The sequence below is a fragment of the Monodelphis domestica genome, chromosome 3 (assembly GCF_027887165.1).
Source record: "Monodelphis domestica isolate mMonDom1 chromosome 3, mMonDom1.pri, whole genome shotgun sequence".
Lineage (NCBI taxonomy): Eukaryota > Metazoa > Chordata > Mammalia > Didelphimorphia > Didelphidae > Monodelphis > Monodelphis domestica.
In genome coordinates this window covers 74,051,716-74,070,990 of record NC_077229.1, presented here as the reverse complement: position 1 = coordinate 74,070,990, position 19,275 = coordinate 74,051,716, and the positions used below count along the sequence as shown (strand labels likewise).

At 36.0% G+C, this 19,275-nt stretch overlaps 1 protein-coding gene across 7 annotated transcripts in view; it reads right to left on the bottom strand.

Annotated features, from left to right (window-relative positions):
* Positions 1-19,275, bottom strand: part of CRTC1 (CREB regulated transcription coactivator 1) — a 138,031-nt gene that overhangs the window by 83,203 nt on the left and 35,553 nt on the right. The window lies entirely within an intron of this gene.

Below are 19,275 nucleotides of genomic sequence, written 5' to 3'. Positions count from 1 at the left end.
GATGATTACTTCCCAGCAAAGTGGACAGATTGCACAGCACCGGTAAGGGGAATGATACTAGGGGAAAAAAACAGTTCAATTTGAGTCAGATGTAAAGGAAGATGCCCTCTGGATGTATAAAAACAATGACATGCACAGTTCCAAAAGAGGAACAATGTCAGGAGCCAGAAAAGATGCCACCACATCTCCTATCCTATCAATCAACTGAATAGATTTGATAACCACAGTCATGTTACCATTCCAACATGCCAGGTACAATACTTCCCAGTTGAACTTGGTTGATTCCCTGAGTCCCAGCTCTGCTCCTAGACCACTGCCACCTCGCTCAAGGACAGTTTGTGCTTAGAATTACAAGCCAGTCCTGGTCTGCCCCCAAAAGCTAGTCTGGACCTCAAGACCAGGTGGTCATATGAAGAGCTAGAAAAGAGTTGGTTACTTAAAGGAATTTCTTAATTTGATATTCAAGCATGAGCTACAGGATATCCCACAGGAGTTAGGACTTTTATGTTTCTGTCTCTGCAATGGATTTGTTTCTCTACAAAATCATTTTAAATTATTAAGGAAGGAAGGAGTGAGAGAGATAGAAAGAATTCAAAGCCGCTTTAACTCCGTCATGGAGTAAGAGTGTAGGACTTTTTAAAGGATTCTAATATCATTAATAATAATAATAGTTCCCATCCACAAGATGGCAAATTAGACACTTTTCTTTAGTCCTCACTTATTTTTAGAGCAATCGGATATAGGGCAGAAGTAGTATAGATGAATCTATGGGACAAAAAAAGAAAGGCCCTCACTACTGTAAAATCCTTGTGAATTAACACAAGAGAAGCTAATTCTTAAAACATTAACTAAGAATAGGCCTCCATGTTACTGCAGAGACATGCAAACAAGCCTACCAGATTATACCTGGAAGTCATATTGGGAGCCCCATCTTTGCAGCAGAGACTTTGCCCATAAGCCTCCCGCCCTGACCACCTTACTATACAATAAGCAGCAGATATTGATCCTGTCTGGCCATATGACTAGGAACGGACACAGGAAAATATGCTGCCTTCTGCCTGGGGCAGCTCACAGGTTAGAAAACTCTAGGTCTATGGATACTGTTCTAGAAGAGAAGAAAAACAACAACAACAACAACAAAACAGCAGATGCTGATTCAGCCTAGCCACAGAAGGAAAGGAGGAGAGCCAAGGGAGGAACTGGGGCAGGAGGCCAGCATGCCTGGCTATACTAAGCCTAAAAGAAAGGGGACTGAAAACCAGCTGGGGCCAGTCCTGTCTCCATAGAGTATATTTAGGACAGGGACCAGATTGGTGAACACGAAATCCCCCAATATAGCAGGAGACTAAGCTCTTCAACCTAATCCTAAACCAGCAAAGGGAGAGGAGTCAGAAAGTAAGTGATGAGAAAATACAAGGGGAAAAAAAGTTGAAAGAACAACATTTCTAGAAGTAGAAAATGCAATAAAGCTCAGAGCACAAGGAAATAAATCAACAAAGACAATTCTAAAAATAGAAGAAAGAATGACCCCTAAGCCCTAAAAGATAATGCAAAACTATTTTAAATTTAAAAAAGACAAAGGAAAATTAAGCAATTCAAACACATAATCTTGTAGAATTCCAAGAGAGCATGGAACAAGAACTTCCAGAATGGTTTAAAAGAGATTTCAAATTTGTAAGAGTGAACTAATACATATGAGTGTACATCATGAGTTATATAATTCAGGGCAATAATACAAAACTAAATTAGAAAAAAAATTAATCTAGAGTAGAGAATTTATCCAAAGAAGGAAAAAAAGAAATGAAAAACTGGATGATTAAAGTAGAGGATAACCTAGGAAAAGAAAGAAGCAAGACATTAAGAGAACACATGATCTCTCTCTCTCTCTCTCTCTCTCTATATATATATATATATATATATATATATATATATATATCTGAAGCCATTTACTTTGAAGAAGGAACAACAAAAGACAACTTAAAAATCCCAGGTGTACAGTCTCCCAAAACATTTCTAAGATTCTAAGATATAAATAGAACTGATTCAAATTTATAAAGATAAGACAGGGCAGTCAGATGGTTCAATGAATTGAGAGCTAAGCAGGGGCAAAGGTGGTCCAGGGTTCAAATCTAGCCTCAGACACTTCCTAGCTATGTGACCCTGAGCAAGTCACTTAGCCCCCATTACCTAGCCCTTACCACTCTTCTGCTTTGAAACTAACACTTAGTATTGATTCTAAGACAGAAGGCAAGGGTTCAAAACCAAAAATCACAAAAATAAACAAACAAAAAGATTCAGTTGCAAATTAATGAACTAGGCATGCAACTAAAAAAAAAACAACTAGAAAAAGAACAAATTAAAAATCCCCAATTAAAGACCTAACTGGAAATTCTAAAAATTAAAGGAGAAATTAATGAAATTGAAAGTAAGAGAACTACTGAACTAATAAATAACACTCAGAGCTGGTTATATGAAAAAATAAAATATAAAGACCATTGGTTACTTTGATTTTAAAAAGAAAAAAAATCAAATAACCAGTATCAAAAATGAAAAGGATGAACTCACCACCAAAGAAGAGGAAATTAAAGCAATCATCGAGCTATTTTGCCCAATCATATGCCAATAAATCTGGCAATCTAAGTGAAATGGATGTTAGTTACATAAATATAAATTGCCCCAATTAACCAAAGAGGAAATAAAACACTTAAATAATCCCATCTCAGAAAAAGAAATTGAACAATCAATGAACTCCCAGGAAAAAATCCCCAGCAACAGAGGGATTCAGAAGTGAATTCTAGCATTTAAAGGACAATTAATCCCAATATCATATAAACTTATTTGGAAAAATAGAGGAATCTTACCAAATTATTTTTATGACACAAATATGGTACTATTACCTACATCAAGAAGAGCAAAAACAGAGAGAAAATTATAAGCCAATTTTATTAATGAATATAGATGCAAAACTTTTAAATAAAATACTAGCAAGGAAACTACAGCAATATATTACAAGGATCATTCACTATGATAAGGTGGGATTTATACTAGGAATGCAGGGTTGGTTTACTATTGAGAAAACTATTAGCATAACTGACTATATCAATAACCAAACTAACAGAAATCACATGATTATCTCAATAGATGCAGAAAAAAGTTTTTTATAAAATACAACACCCATTCTTATTTAAAATACTAAAAAGCAGGGGTCCCCAAACTATGGCCCTCAGGCTATATGCCCCCCCATTTATCCGGCCCCCACCGCACTTTTGAAAGGGGCACCTCTTCATTCATTGTTGGTCAGTGAGAGGAGCACTGTATGTGGCAGTGTGGCAAAGTGGGGAGTTGCTCACATACAGTACTATTTCCGGTGACATAATTCTTTTCATGGCACCTTGTTCTGAATGAGAATGAGGCACCGTGCAAAGGATTATGTGGCTGCACAATGGAAGACGTCAGCATGGTGAGTGGCAATGTGGAGGAGGGGATTCCACACTGTGTATACTGCTGCCCTGTATAGTGGTGGCAGTGCTGGGCCTGTGCAAGGTGTGACAAGGCCCATCACATCCAGCACTGCAGCCTCCACTATCCCAGACAGTGGTCTACAGATTTGTTCATAGTTTTGTTTTTGTTTTTTTTATAGTCTGGCCCTCCAACGGTCTGAGGGATAGTGAACTGACTCCCTATGTAAAAAGTTTGGGGGCCCCTGCTAAAAAATATAGAAATAAATAGACCATTCCTTAAAATGATAAGTACTATCTATCTAAATCTGCAATGGGGATAAATTAGAAGCCTTCCCAGTAAGATCAGGAGTGAAGCAAGGATGAATATTATTACTACTATTATTTAATATTATATTAGACATGCTAGCTTTAGCAATAAGAAAAGAAAAAGAAAATGAAGGTATTAAAGTAGGCAGAGAGGAAACTAAACTATCATTCTTTGCAGTTGATGAGTATACTAAAAGAACCAACTAAAAAACTAATTGAAATAATTAACAATTACAGTAAAGTCAGGATACAAATGAATCATCAGCATTTCCATATATTACCAACAAAGTTCAGCAATAAGATATATAGAAAGAGAAATTCCATTTAAAATTACTCTAGACAATATAAAATACTTAGAAATCTACTTGCCAAGACAAATGTAGGAATTATATGATTTTTACAATTAGAATTACAATTACAAAATACTTTTCACACAAATAAAGTCAGATCACACAGATAAAGTCAGGGAAAATATTAATTGCCCATGGGTAGGCAGAGCTAATATAATTAAAATGGCAATTCTATCCAAGTTAATTTACTTATTCAGTGCCATACCGGTCAAACTACCAAATAATTATTTTCTAGAACTAAAAAAAAAAATAACAAAATTCAACTGGAAAAACAAAAGATCAAGAATGTCAAGGGATATATTTCCAACACATCCAGGCAGCAGGAGTTAGAAAGAGAAATTACATTTAAAATCACCCTAGACAATATAAAATACTTAGGAATCTATCTGCCAAGACAAACACAGGAATTATACGAATATAACTACAAAACACTTTCCACACAACACACAACTAAAACTAGATCTAAACAATTGGAAAAACATTAATTGCTCATGGGTAGGCCATGGTAACATAATAAAAATGACCATCCTACGGAAATTAATTTACTTATTTAATGCCATACCTATCAAACTACCAAGAATATTTTTTTACCGAATTAGAAAAAACTATAACAAAGTTCATTTGGAAGAACAAAAGATCTAGAATATCGGGGGAAATAATGGAAAAAAAAGGTGAAGGAAAGTGGCCTAGCAGTACCAGATCTTAAACTGTACTATAAAGCAGTGGTCATCAAAACAATATAGTACTGGCTAAGAGACAGAAGGAGGATCAGTAGAATAGACTTGGGGTAAGTGACTTCAGCAAGACAGTCTATGATAAACCTAAAGATCTCAGCTTTGGGGACAAAAATCCACTATTTGACAAAAACTGCTGGGAAAATTGGGAGACAGTGTGGGAAAGATTAGGTTTAGATCAGCATCTCACACCCTACACCAAGATAAATTCAGAATAGGTGAACAACTTGAATATAAAGAAGGAAACCATAAGTAAATTAGGTGAACACAGAATAGTATACTTGTCAGATCTTTGGGAAAAGAAAGATTTTAAGACCAAGCAAGAGTTAGAAAAAAATTACAAAATGTAAAATAAATAATTTTGATTACATTAAATTAAAAAGGTTTTGTACAAACAAAACCAATGCAACCAAAATTAGAAGGGAAGCATCAAATTCTGAAAAAAAAAATCTCTATAACAAAAAAACTCTGACAATGACTAATTACTCAGATATATAAGGAGCTAAATAAATTGTACAAAAACTCACATTCCCCAAATGACAAATGGGCAAGGGACATGAATAGGCAATTTTCAGATGAAGAAATCAAAACTATCAATAAACACATGAAAAAAATGTTCTAAATCTCTTATAATTAGAGAAATGCAAATCAAAACAACTCTGAGGTATCACCTCACACCTAGCAGATTAGCTAACATGACATAATAATAAATGTTGGAGGGGGTGTGGCAAAATTGGAACATTAATGCATTGTTGGTGGAGTTATTAACTGATCCAACCATTCTGGAGGGCAATTTGGAACTATGTCCAAAAGGTTTTAAAAGATTGTCTGCCCTTTGATCCAGTCATAGTACTGCTGGGTTTATACCTCAAAGAGATCATAGGGGAAAAGACTTATACAAAAATATTTATAGCCGTGCTCTTTGTGGTGTCAAAAAAATTGGAAAATGAGGGGATGCCCTTCAATTGGGGAATGGCTGAACAAATTGTGGTATCTGTTGGTGATGGAATACTACTGTGTGCAAAGGAATAATTAACTGGAGGAATTCCATGTGAACTGAAAAGACCTCCAGGAATTGATGCAAAGTGAAAGGTGCAGAACCAGGAGAACATTGTACACAGAGACTGATATATTATGGCACAATTGAATGTAATAGAATTTTCTACTAGCAGCAATGCAATGACCCAGGATAATCCAGAGGAACTTGGGAGAAATCCACATTCAGAGGAAGAACTGTGGGAGCAGAAACACAGAAGAAAAACAACTGCTTGATCACATGGGTCGATGGGGATATAACTGGGGATGTAGACTCTAAACGAATACCCTAGTACAATTATCAATAATATGGAAATGGGTTCTGATCAATGACACATGTAAAACCCAGTGGAATTGCATGTTGGCTGGGGGGGAAGGGGAAGAACATGAATCATGTAACCATGGAAGAATATTCTAAATTAAATAATTAAATAAAATTTTTCAATTAAAAAAAAGGAATATCAAGGTAACTATTGAAAAAAATGTGAAGGAAGGTAGCCTAGCAGTACCAGATCTCAAACTGTACCATAACACAGTAATCATCAAAATAATCTGGTACTGGCTAAGAAATAGATGGAAGATCATTGGACTATATTATTAGATAAACAATATATAGGGGTAAATGACTTTAGCAACCTAGTGTTTGATAAACCCAAAGACTCCAGCTTTTGGAATAAGAACTCACTACTTAATAAAAACTTCTGGGAAAATTGGTAGAAACTAGGTATAGACCAGTATCTCCACATCCTATACCAGTGATGGCAAACCTTTTAGATACCACATGCTGTGTTCCACCTCCTGCCCCCCTCCAGAGACCACTATTGTGCCCCCTCCATTCCCACCAAGTGTCTCATGTGCCCCCCGACCTTAGCCTAAACAGGGGAGGAAGAAAGCACTCCCTTTGGGCTTCTGGGCAGATGAAATGAGAAATCTCTTCAGCCCAGGTAGAGAAGGGGAAGGGAGTAAGTAATCCCAGTGGGCTACTGGACAGAGAGGTGAATGATATGAAAAAAAATGTCTTCAGGTCTGGTAGAGAAGGGGAAGGGAGCAGCTCTGCCCAAGTCCCTCTGCCTTTCTCATAACAAACTCTGGTGGACAATGGTGCACATACCCACAGAGAGGGCTCAATGTGCCCTCTTTAGCATGCATGCCAAGGGTTCACCATCACAGCCCTACATTAAGATATGGTCAAAATGGATATATGACTTAGATAGATAATTTAGATAGATAACTAAATTAGGGAAACACAGAATACCTGGCATGTCTTTGGAAAAGGGAAGAATTTATGACCAAATGAGAAAGCATTAGAAGATGTAAAATGAATAATTTTGATTACATTAAATTAGAAGGCAAATAAAATATTTACAAATAAAACTAATACAACCAAGATTAGAAAGTAAATAACAAACTGGGGGGAAAACTTTTATAACAAATAAAGATAAAGACCTAATTTCTCACATTTATAGAGAACTAAGTCATATTTATAAGAATACAAGCTACACCCCAATTGACAAATGGCCAAAAGACATGAATCAGCAATTTTCAGATGAAGAAATCAATGCCATCTATATTCATATGAAAAAAATATATTCTAAATCACTCTTGATTAAAGAAATGCAAATTAAAATAATGCTGAGGTACCACCTCACACCTATCATATTGGCCAATATGACAGTAAAGGAAAGTGAGAAATGTTGTAGGGGATGTGGCAAAATTGAAACATTGTTGGTGGAGTTGTGAACTGATCCAACCATTCTAGAGGGTAACTTGGAATTATGCCCAAAGGGCTATAATACAATTACTGGGTCTTTATCCCAAACAGATCCAAAAAATGAGAAATGTACTACTTGTACAAAAATATTTATGGCAGCTCTTTTTGCAATGGCAAAGAATTAGAAACTGAAGGGATGTCCATCAACTGGAAATGGCTAAACAAACTGTGGTAATGTTAGTGATGCAATACTATTGCGCTATAAGAAATGATAAGCAAAATGATTTCAGAAAAAGCTAGCAAATATCTATATGAATAGATGCAGAACAAAATAAGCAAAACATTGAGACCATTGTATACAGTAACAGCAATATTATATGAGGTTCAACTGAAAACTTGGCTACTCAAAGCAATGCAATAATTTGAGACAATCCTAAAAGACAGGATGGGGAATGCTACCTACCTCCAAAGAAAGAACTGTTGGAGTTGGATGTGGATCAAAGCATACTACCTTTCACATCAGTGTATTTATAGTTTTATTTTGAGGTTTTGGTTTTGTATGAGTATGTTCTTACAACAATGACCAATATGATAGGGTGTTTTACATGATAATAAATTTTTTTAATTGAAAAAAGAATAAGAGCCATTCCCCAGTGGATAAATGGTCAAAGGCTATGAATAAGCAGTATTCAGAGGAAGAAAACTAAACTAACAATAAACATGAAAAAATGCTCTAAATCAGCGGTGTCGAACTCAAATAGAAACAGATGCCTGGCACTAAATACTGATTTAGAAAACCACAAATTAGCATTACTACACAGAACTCTCTTGTACATTAACTCATCACTGGTAGAACTGTGAACAGCTCCCTCAGATCTGGAAAGCAACTCAAAGGTATAACCAAAAAGCTTTTAAACTGTGCCTATTCTTTGACTTAGCAATATCCAAACTCCAGGGAGATCAAAGAAAGAAAAGGATCCTGATGTAAAAAATTTATCTCTTTTTTTACTGTTAAGGAATTGGAATTTGGGAGGTACCCATCAGCTGGAGAATGGCTGAACAAGTTATGATACACAAATGTGGTAGAATACTATATTTCTGTAAGAAATAATGAAGGGCTTGAGTTTAAAGAAAACTGGGAAAACTTATATGAACTGATACAGAGTAAAGTAGGAGAACTAGGAGAAAAATATATACAATAACAACAAAAAATAAAAGCAAACAACTTTGAAAATTGTAGTAACTCTCATTAATGCAAAGACAAACCATGGTGTTGGAGAACAACACCCACTCCAGACAGAATGGACTCAGGTAGCAGATTAACACAACAAATGCAGAAATTTTTGCTTGCCTATTCATATTTGTAACAGAGGCTTTGTTTTTCTTTCTTTCTCAGTGGGCATTAGGGGGGAAGAAGATAGGAGAGAAGGCAGGTTTTCACTTATTAAAAAATAAAATTTTACTTTAAAAAAGAAGGACTATAAAAACATGAAAGAAATAATAGAAAGGAGATTGAAACTGGGGGAATGAGGGGATCACTAGAAGGAATAAAATAAGAATAGAGGCTACAAATAGGAGAATAAAATTTCTTAATTAATTATTGAATTGCTGAAGAAAAAGAAATTTTTAGGAAAAAGCACAGAAAAACTTCTAGCAAAAAAAAGCGGTTGAAAGGAAAGAGGTGAGCTATCTGAACTAACTACTTGACTTAGAGAGGAAAATAAAAGGAAGAAATAGATTTTTAAGATGACTTTTTTATTTTTTATATTTACAAATCCTTACCTTCCATCTTAGAATCAATACTGTGTATTGGTTCCAAGACAGAAGAATGGCAAGGGGTAGGCAATGAGGGTTAAGTGACTTGCCCAGGGTTACAAAGTTAGGAAGTATCTGAGGTCATATTTGAATCTGAGCCTAGCTGCTCTGACAAATGACTTTTTAAAAGAAAAAATTAATAATTTATGTAAATTCCAAAATTCCAAAAATTAGAAGAAAAACAGATAACAAATGTGAGTTAAGAGTAAGGGAAAGAGGAGCCTGTGGGAAAAGGGCTGCATCAAAGTACTTTAAGGAAGACTAATTTTAGGGAAAAGAATTGATTTACCAGCGTAAGAAGTTTAAAAAAAAAAACTTAAACTATACAAGAGACACAAATGAATAAAAACATAAGTCTAACTCATAAATTTTGAGACAGGTGACAGTGACTACAGCAATGAACTGAAATTAAGGAAACCCTGAGTTCAAATCTTGCTTCAAACTTGGCCCTGGGCAAGTCATTTCACCTCCTCTCAATCTCAGTTTTATCCTGGGGATAATAATAGCACTTAACTGAGTGACTGTGATGAATAAATGAGAATATACATAAAGCACTTTGCAAACTTTAAAGTACTATTTAAGTGCTAGCTCTTATCAGCATCAGAACTTTAAATATGACTAATCAAATAAAGCAAAAGGGAGTGGGAGAGTGGATAAGAAACAAACCCTTCACAACTATTGCTTATAAAAACTACATTTAAAAAAGAAAAGAAACAAATAGAATCAAAATGAAATGTTGAAATTTATTATATAGCAAATGAATTTTTTAAAGCTGAAATTACAATCATGCTATCAGACAAAGAAAACTAAAAATTTATAAAATCAATAGAAGAAACATGGAAATTATATTTTGTTTTAAAGGAACCATTGCTAATGAATCAATATCATTATTCGGTCTATATGTACAAGTGGCATACCATCTAAATTCATGAAGAAAAAATTAACTGAATTAAAAAAGACCATAGATAGCAGTGCTTCCTATGTGCCAGGTACCTTGCTAAGGGATAGAGATAAAAGAAAGGCAAAAAACAGCTCAAGGCATCAAGGAGATCATATTCTAATGGTGAAGACAAAATGCGAACAATTGTGTACATATAATAAATATAGAGGATAAATAAGATATAATCTCAAGAGAAAGTAAACCATCAAGAGAGGAATGAACAGATGAACAATTTCTGGCACATGAATGGAATGCAATACTATTGTGCTATAAGAAATGATGAAAGGGGTAGTTTCAAAAAGACCTGAAAAGACTTGTATGAAATGATACAAGATGAAGTTAAAAGAACCAGTAGGATAATTTGTAGAATAACAACAAAATTGTTGGTATTGATTGATATAAGTCAATATAAGTCAAACTTCAAAGACTAAGAACACTAATCAAAATACTGACCAACAGCAATCCCCAAGGACTGATGATGAAGCACATTGCCCATCTTCTGGGCTCAGGTACAAATTGAGACACAGATTTTAGGACACAGTAAATGTGGGAACTTATTTTGCTTGACTATGCATACTTGTTAGAAGATTTTCTGTTTTCGTTTTCTTTTTTTCCCAATGTGGGAAGGAGGAGGTAGTATGAATAGAAAGTAGATTTTTGTTCATTTAAAAAAATTAAAATTTTTCAAGCTCAATTGGAAAATCTGAATGGGATCGCTGAAGAATATGCATATTTCTTAAAACCATGGTACTTTCCCAAAATAGACCATATCTTTAGGAACAAACTGAAAATAAATGTTAAAAAGAAGAAATACTAAGCATTTCTTCTATGGACCATAATGCCATTAAAAAAAGATAGTACATCTGATAAGAGTAATAATGTACTTGAAGTCAGGCATACCTGATTTTAAATCCTGCCATAGACTCACTAGCTATGTGACAAGTCATTTCACCTCTCTGTATCTCAATTTTCTTATCTGCAAAATGAGGAAAATTTAAAAAATAAATACTTGTCTCACAGGGTATTAGTAAGGATAAAATGAGATATGTGTAAAGTGCTCTTCAAACCTTAAAGTGTTATATAAATGTTAGCTATTCTAATTGTTGTTGTTATTATTAGAGACTTAATAATGAATCCTAAATAACAAATGGGTCAAAGAACAATACTAGAATAATGAATAACTTCAAGTAAGACAATAATAATTAGGTGACAACATACCAAAATTTCCAAGATGCAGCTAACTCTTTAAAAAAATAATTATACCTCTAAAATATGTTAAGAACATAGAAAAAGAGAGAATTAAACTAAATTGAATATATAGTTTATTAGAAAGCCATCAAATAAACTCAAAAGAAGAAGAAAAGAAATCTTTAAAATTAGAGGGCAGATAAACTGGAAACAAAGTAACAATAAAAATGATAAATAAAAATAAGACCTATTTTTTAAAGATTAACAAAAGAGATAAATCCTTAACCACTTGACTGAAAAAGAAAATTCAAGTAAACACGATGAAAATCAAAACAAACCAAGGAGAAATTAAAAGAATTATCAGAACCTACTACATACATAGTAAATTCTTCTTTATGCTTTATATTTTTCCCTCAAATACATGTAAAAAATTGTAACATTCATTTTTAAAGTTTTGGAGTTCCAAATTCTCTCCCTCCTTCCCACTCTGAGACAGCAAACAATCTGATATAGATTTCACATGTGCAATCATATACAGGGTAAATTAAAAAGAAATAAGATTATCTACAAAAATATATAATATTCAAATTATCAGAATACAAGAGATCTTTAATAATCTAATCTCAGAAAATGAACCTGAATTAGCTGGAAAAGAATTATCAAAGAGGGAACAGGGCAAAAAACCTGGGTTCAGATGAATTTACTGGATAAATCTGTCAAATCTTTAAAGGATAATTAATATTTATGCTACACATACAAAACTGAGGGGAAAAAAGAACTCTTCTGAACTATTCTAAATACCTATGCCTGGAAAGGATAAAGCAAAGAATGAAAACTATAACCCCAATGTCATTAATGAGTACCAATTAAACAATTTAAAAGTAAAACTGGCAAAAAAAAATTACAGCAACTTGTCAAAAAAATTATTTAAATCAGATTTCAATGATGGCTGACTAATGAGTAAACATTTAACATAATCAATCATATTAAAAACAAAAAATCTAAAATCACATAATAATAATAGCTAATATTAATATAGCACTTAAATGTGCAAAGCACTGTGCTATGTGCTTTATAAATACTATCTCACTTGATCCTCACAACCCTGAGAGATTGATGCTATTATTATCCCTATTTTACAGATACTATGACAAAGAGAGGTTAAACAATTTGCCCAGAGTCATAAAGTTACTAAGTGTCTAAAGCTGGATTTGAACTAGGGTCCTTCTTAAAATGGGCCTAGTTCTATCAATAAATGAAGAAAGTCTTCAACAAAATACAACACTCATTTATGCTAAAACCCTTACAAAGCATAAAGCAAACAGAAGTATTTTCTAAAATATCCATCTAAAACTAAAAAAAAAAGCTAGTATTATATGCAATAGGGAACAACTAGAAGCTTTCCTAGAAATACAGGAGTACACCCTTTTCTCCATTGGTACTTGGTATAATTCTAAAACTGCTAGCAATAGCAATAATACGACAGAAAAATTAAAAATATAAAGATGGGCCAAAAAGAGACAAATCTCTATTTGCTAATGGCATAATAATTTATCTTCAAAATCCTAGGGAACCAACAAAGAAACTGAGAAAATTATAGCTTCCATCAAGTTTCAGGCTACAAAGTAAACCCATGAAAATCAGCTGTATTTTTATAGTAATAACAAAATCCAGGAGGCAATAATAAAAATGAAAGTGTCATTTAAAACAACAACAAAATACATGAATATTTGGAACTCAGTCTACCAAAGCAAACCCAATACCTGTATGGATATGATTATAAAATATTGCTTAAAGAAACAATTTAGATAACTAGAAAGATACTAATTACTTGTGGCTGGGCTATGAACTAGATGCAAAGTAGATAACCACTGTTTAGAGAATGACTAAACAAATTGTGGTATATCGATGTAATGAAATATTACTCTTATAAAAAATTATGAATAATTTTAATTTTAATGAACCAGGGCAAACCTCATGTGAACTGTTGCAAAATGAAATAAACAGAACCAGAAAACAACATATACAAAATGGCTACAACAATGTAAATGGCAAGAACAACAAAATAATCTAAACTCAATGCTGATAAACTATAATAAACAAGGTGGGCACCAAATAAAATCTTCCTTTGGAACTCGAGGACTCCTTTGCAGATGTGTGGGGGCTGTGAGTATAGACTGCTGCATGTAATGTCAAGACTTTTTCACTATATTGATTAGTTTTGCTATGTTTTTTTCCCCTTCTTTATTCTTTTTTGCTGTATAAGAGAAGGTTCTCCTATAGCTTGTTTTCATAGTCATGATCACATTTGCTTCTCAAGCAGCCCAGGGAGATGGGCAATGCAGGTATTACTACCTCTAGTTTATAGATCACTAAGCGATTTGCCCTCCGGAAAAAAGACTAGAAGGTGAAGGGGCCAAGATTAGAACCAGCTCTATTAATTTTGAGTCCATTGTACTATATGCTATCATTCAAAAAGAAGAATAAAGTCATTGGAGATTTAGTTCTTTTCCTTTGTCAGAATAATCACTCTCTAAGTAAAGGTGAAGAATGCTCATGAGCTGGTTTTATGATCTCTGATGTTCCTGCTTCCAGAGTGACCATAAGTGGTCTAGTTCTATTAACTGGAGCCTCTTGGATTGAAAAATGGACTGGATGGAGGTATTCTCCTCCCCTGGAGTGAGAGGGAGAGGGTGTGTTCTGCTGCAATTGACAAGCTGTCCTTCAGGCCATTCTCAGAAGGGCGGAACTAAGTGTTTTGAGCCTCTGGAAGATTTCTCATCTACCTGAGTAGCAGCTCCAACAGCAGCAGCAGCCACAACAGCAGCAGCCCACAGCCTCCCAGTTTCCCCCAGGCTAGGCTTTTCACGATGATTGCTCACAGGCTCCCTTAATCCAGCTGAGCCAGTTGACATTGGCCAGGACTAAAGACAGCTATTTCAGGGCTATAGAGAGACAGTACAACTCCCCCACTTCTATTACCTACCCCTATGACCATATTTTGCGAAGTAGTGGTGTCAAAATTTCCACACTAATCCCACAAATCTACCTACTTGTTCCTAAATCCTTAGAGTTCTTTGGACATCCATATGCTACTTAGGTGAAACTTTGAAAAGTGAGTAACTGAAGGTAGGTACTGTTCATAAGAGCTGAGGCTATCTCAGAATCCTGGAATCTTAGAGCTGGAAGGAAAGGGCACCAAGCCCTGTCTATACCTTAACAGGAAATCTCTTCTGTAACATCAACAAGCAATCATCTGGTCTCCATCGAAAGCCCTCCAGTAAGGGGAAATCTACCACCTCTTTTGGTGGGCCACTGTCTTTGAGTTTGCTTTGATTTTTAAATTGTCTCCTTACAGCCAATTAAAATCTGTCCCTAAAACTTCCACCAAATGCCCCTAGTTCTGGGGACCAAAGAGAATGAAGTCCTAACTCCCTTCTACCTTCCACAAGAGTGCCCTTCAAACTCTAAAAGCAGGAAAATATGCCTCCACATCTTTTCTTCTCCAAGCTAAAAATCTCCAATTCAATGATCCTCCTACAGGAGGTTTTCTGGTCTTCTCCCCATCCCCCAAATCCTGAGCCTTCTAGTTTGTCAATGTCTCTCCATAAAGGTGGGCCTAAAAACAAACAATATTTCCAATGGGGTCTGACCAAGGCTGAGGACAACAGAACCCAACCTCTCCTGTTCTTTTACATTCACAAAGAGTAAGATCAAACTTACTTTTCTGGCTGCCGAATTACATTAACAACTCATTGATCTGACTAGTCTATGAAAACCTCTAGCTTCTTTACACACAAACACCTGCCTAGTCTCCTACTCCTCTGATGTTATACTTTCGAAGCTGAGTTTTTGAAAGTGAGTGGAGAATTTTACATTTAAGCCTATGCCAATCCTCTCCAATAATGACTTGTTCCTGAACTCAGAGAGCAGATCTCCACAGATTACTAGGGTTTGTAAGTTCAGGGAATTAAAGGAAAACATTTCAATTAATTATAGGGAATCTATCCCACAACAGAAAAGGTTGCCTCCAGAAAAAAATTAGTTCCCTGTCATTCAAGCCAAGAGGCTTGATGTTGGAGATCTGGGAAAGGGTTTAAAATAGACAGCCCCTAAGATCCTTTCCACTTAGCTAAATCTACAATAGATGACAAAAACAAAGCTAGACTTTACATCAAAGAATTTGCATTTGAGTATTGACTTTATCCTTATTACTCTATGATTTGGAGGGAATTACCTGTCCTTTGCTAAGCCTAAGTTTCCTCTTCTTTAAGATGAGGGGGATAAAAGAGATGATGTCTAAGGTCCATCCCTTCCAGCTCCAGCAACAACCATGAGAACTTGGATTCCAGCCCCAATTTCAATAGTCCCTTCACTCTTTAGGATAATATACTTATACATCTTAGTTCACAGAGCTTTTGTGATAAAAAGCATTTTATAAGCTGTAAACTACTATCAAAATGCCAGTGACCTGTTAGACCATGACATTCAAGAATGTAATCCACAATGTTTCCAACCTGTCTCTGATACAGTGGAAAGCACACTGGAGTTCAACCCTAGGCTCTTTCCCTTACTAGCAGTATAGCCTTAGGCAAGTCACTCAAGGTCTGGATTTCAGATTCTTCATCTATAAAATGAGAGAACTGCCTTAGAGTCTCTCCAAGTTCCCTTCTAGCCCTGATTTATGATCTTAGGACGCTATAAATCAGGCTGCTCTCCTGTGTTCATTGAGTCAGAGGCTCTCTCTAAGGTCACAATGTCAAATCCCCAACTACAAAATGCCTGAAAAGAAATGTGATCAGTCATCCAGACACTGCTCAAGATCTCTAAAGGAAGGAAAATGTGCTGTCTTTGCCTTCCATCATGCCACAGGGCTGAGGGTTAGGAAGTTCTCCAGGCCCTAAAAAATGCCTTCTTGTAACTTCCACCCATTCGGAGAAGTTCTGTCCTGAGACCAAGAAGATTAACTCTCATTCTACAAGACAACTCCACAGACATAAGAAGGAGAAGAAAGTGAAAGCAGAGATCTGGTGCCCCTGCCTACTCCTCCCTTCCACCACAGCCATTAAGAGTTAGGGATGGTGAGTGACTAAGATAAGGATGATCTGTAACTGTGATTTCATTGATAGTTGAACTCCCTGAAGAGGAAATGCCTTCTACCAATGCAGATCCCCACCATCTCTGCAACCTGCAGAAGTCTGACTGATAGCTAACAAAACCCCTAAAATGTATTGGGGAACTTTTTAATGAAATAAAAATACAATATAACATAATGTTAATTTGTGGCTTTCTAAGTTAATTTTTTTTTAACCATTACCTTCTGTCTTGAAATTGGTTCCAAGGCAAAAGAAATGTATGGGCTAGGCAACTGGAGCTGTGACTTGCCCAGAGAAAACACCTAGGAAATGTCTGAGGTCAAATTTGAACCCAGGTCCTCTCAAACCCAGGTCTGGTTCTCTACCCACTGAGAACTACCTGCTCCTTCAATTTTATTTCAATCTCACAATACTGGTCTACATTCAAATTTTATTTTAAATGGAACAATCATTCTTGGCTCATCAAAAAAAAAAAAGTTAAATTTTTTTTCAAATGGTATGGGGAGTTGGGAAGTTAAGGAGTACCCACCCTTCAACCCAAAAACTAGTGGACTCTAGCCACTGTGCACCTACCTCTCATTAAGACATTTATTCTACGGCTTCTGAGTTAAATATTTATCAGACTATTCGATGTCTTTTGGTTCTTCCCACATGCCCCATAGAAATGGAATTCCAGGCCACTTCCTGGTTGCAGTTTAACACTGATCTTTTTTCACCTAGATCTCCATCCTTTATACATTAAGCAACGAAACAGAAACAGATTTATTTCACTGGCTCTTTGAATGGAAATATTTTGCTTATAGCCTAAACACTGAAGCATTGATCTGGTGCAGGTGAACTTGAAAGAGAAACAAGATGAAACTGAAGTAAAACCTTCTAAGCATCTGCAACAAAATGCCACATTCTCACAGCAAGCACAGTGCTGTGTAAACCAGACTTCACTGCTTTCATTGGTATCATCACATCATGATCTACAGGATGTGAATAAGACTGTTAAGCGTACTGGGATGTCATATTTCTGATAAGAACAGTGAAGTGTGGCAGAGAGAGCCTCAGTCACACACTCAATCTGTGGTGATGCCAAGCAAAATCCCTTCTCCTTCCTGGGTCTCCCTTACTTCATCAGTAAAATTAGGAGGCTTGATTAGGTGATCTCTGAGGTCCCTTCCAATGCTAACAATTTAGTTTTGTGGTCCCTTCCAACTCTAAAATTCTGCATTTTCATGAAGTCCCTTCTAGATGTGGTATATAAGAATAATCATGATGTAGCAGCCCAGCCCATAGACATTATGGGGAAACCAGGAATGTGAGTGAGCACATGGCCATTATGTGCATGGCAATGAACTTTATTGCCAGCATGGCTGAAGTTTAGGCGCGAAACCTTGCTTTCCTGTGTCCCACTCACCTGAGGAGTATAACCCCACCTTCACCTTGTCATAGGTTGTATTATCCAATAGGGGTACCCCAGATAACTCATCCATATGTATTGAGGTATCATGTAACTGTTCAATATGTATTGAGCTGGCAAGACTATAAATAAACCAGCTCCACTAAGCTCCGCCCACTGGTTCAGGATCCCCGGGTCTGGCAAGTAGCAACTTCTCCCCTGTCTCTCTTCTCTATCTTTCTTACTAAGGCCTGGTCCTTAGTCCAGGCCTGCCTTACTAAGGCCTGGTCCTTAGTCCAGGCCTGCCTTACTTCCTCTCTTTCTCCTAATGCTATCTAGCATTATCTACCTCTTGTAGTTCCTAGTCTCCTTTCCATCTGCACTAGCTTTATCCTCTGACCAGTACGGTGTTAAAAGGAGATCATTGGGTGGTTTCAGCCTGAATAATCACACCCAGTGGTCGGAGCTTAGCTGTGGCTCATACAAATAATATTCGTCTACTGACTCAGTTACTCACATCTCTAAAGTCGGCTCGTTCACGCCCTTCGCGGGTTAAAAACTTCTTCTCTATCTCTATCCTATCTTTCCCCCTTGTGCAGCCTCTCGCAGGCCGGGAGACCACACATGATAACAACAACAATAATAGTTATCATTTATTTTAAAGTGCTTTACAAGTATTATCTCACTTTATCCATACAACAATAATGAGAGATAGATGGTATTATTATTCCCATATTAAAAATAAGGAAACTAAGGCAGACAGAAATTAAATGACTTGGCCAAGGTCATAGAGCTAATAAATGTTTGAGGCAGGATTTGAACCCAAGACTTCCTGCCTACACTATAAGGCCCAGTCTGACAGGATGGGAAAAAGGCAGACGCTCAATTCTGCCTCTTGCTATGTCTGTGACCTTCTTCTTTCTGGGCCTCAACTTCCTACCTTCCAAGTATAAAAATCATGATTCTATTGTTGCTCCTATGGCATTTTTAAACAGTATCATGACTATAACATCCCCAAGTTTCTCCGTTGCTAACAAAGTAGAAAGTTTAATCACCAACTACATGTTGATACTTCCAGTCAATTGCCTGTCATAGTCCAGACAACAGAGATTCTTTATCCACTTGGTTTTTCTGGGGTGGTCAGTAAGGCTGAACACTTTTAAGTGCCTTAGGAAGCTTTCCAATACTGGTGACAATATCCTCTACAAACAGAAACATTACTATTGCTATACACCTTAAATTCACAAAATCA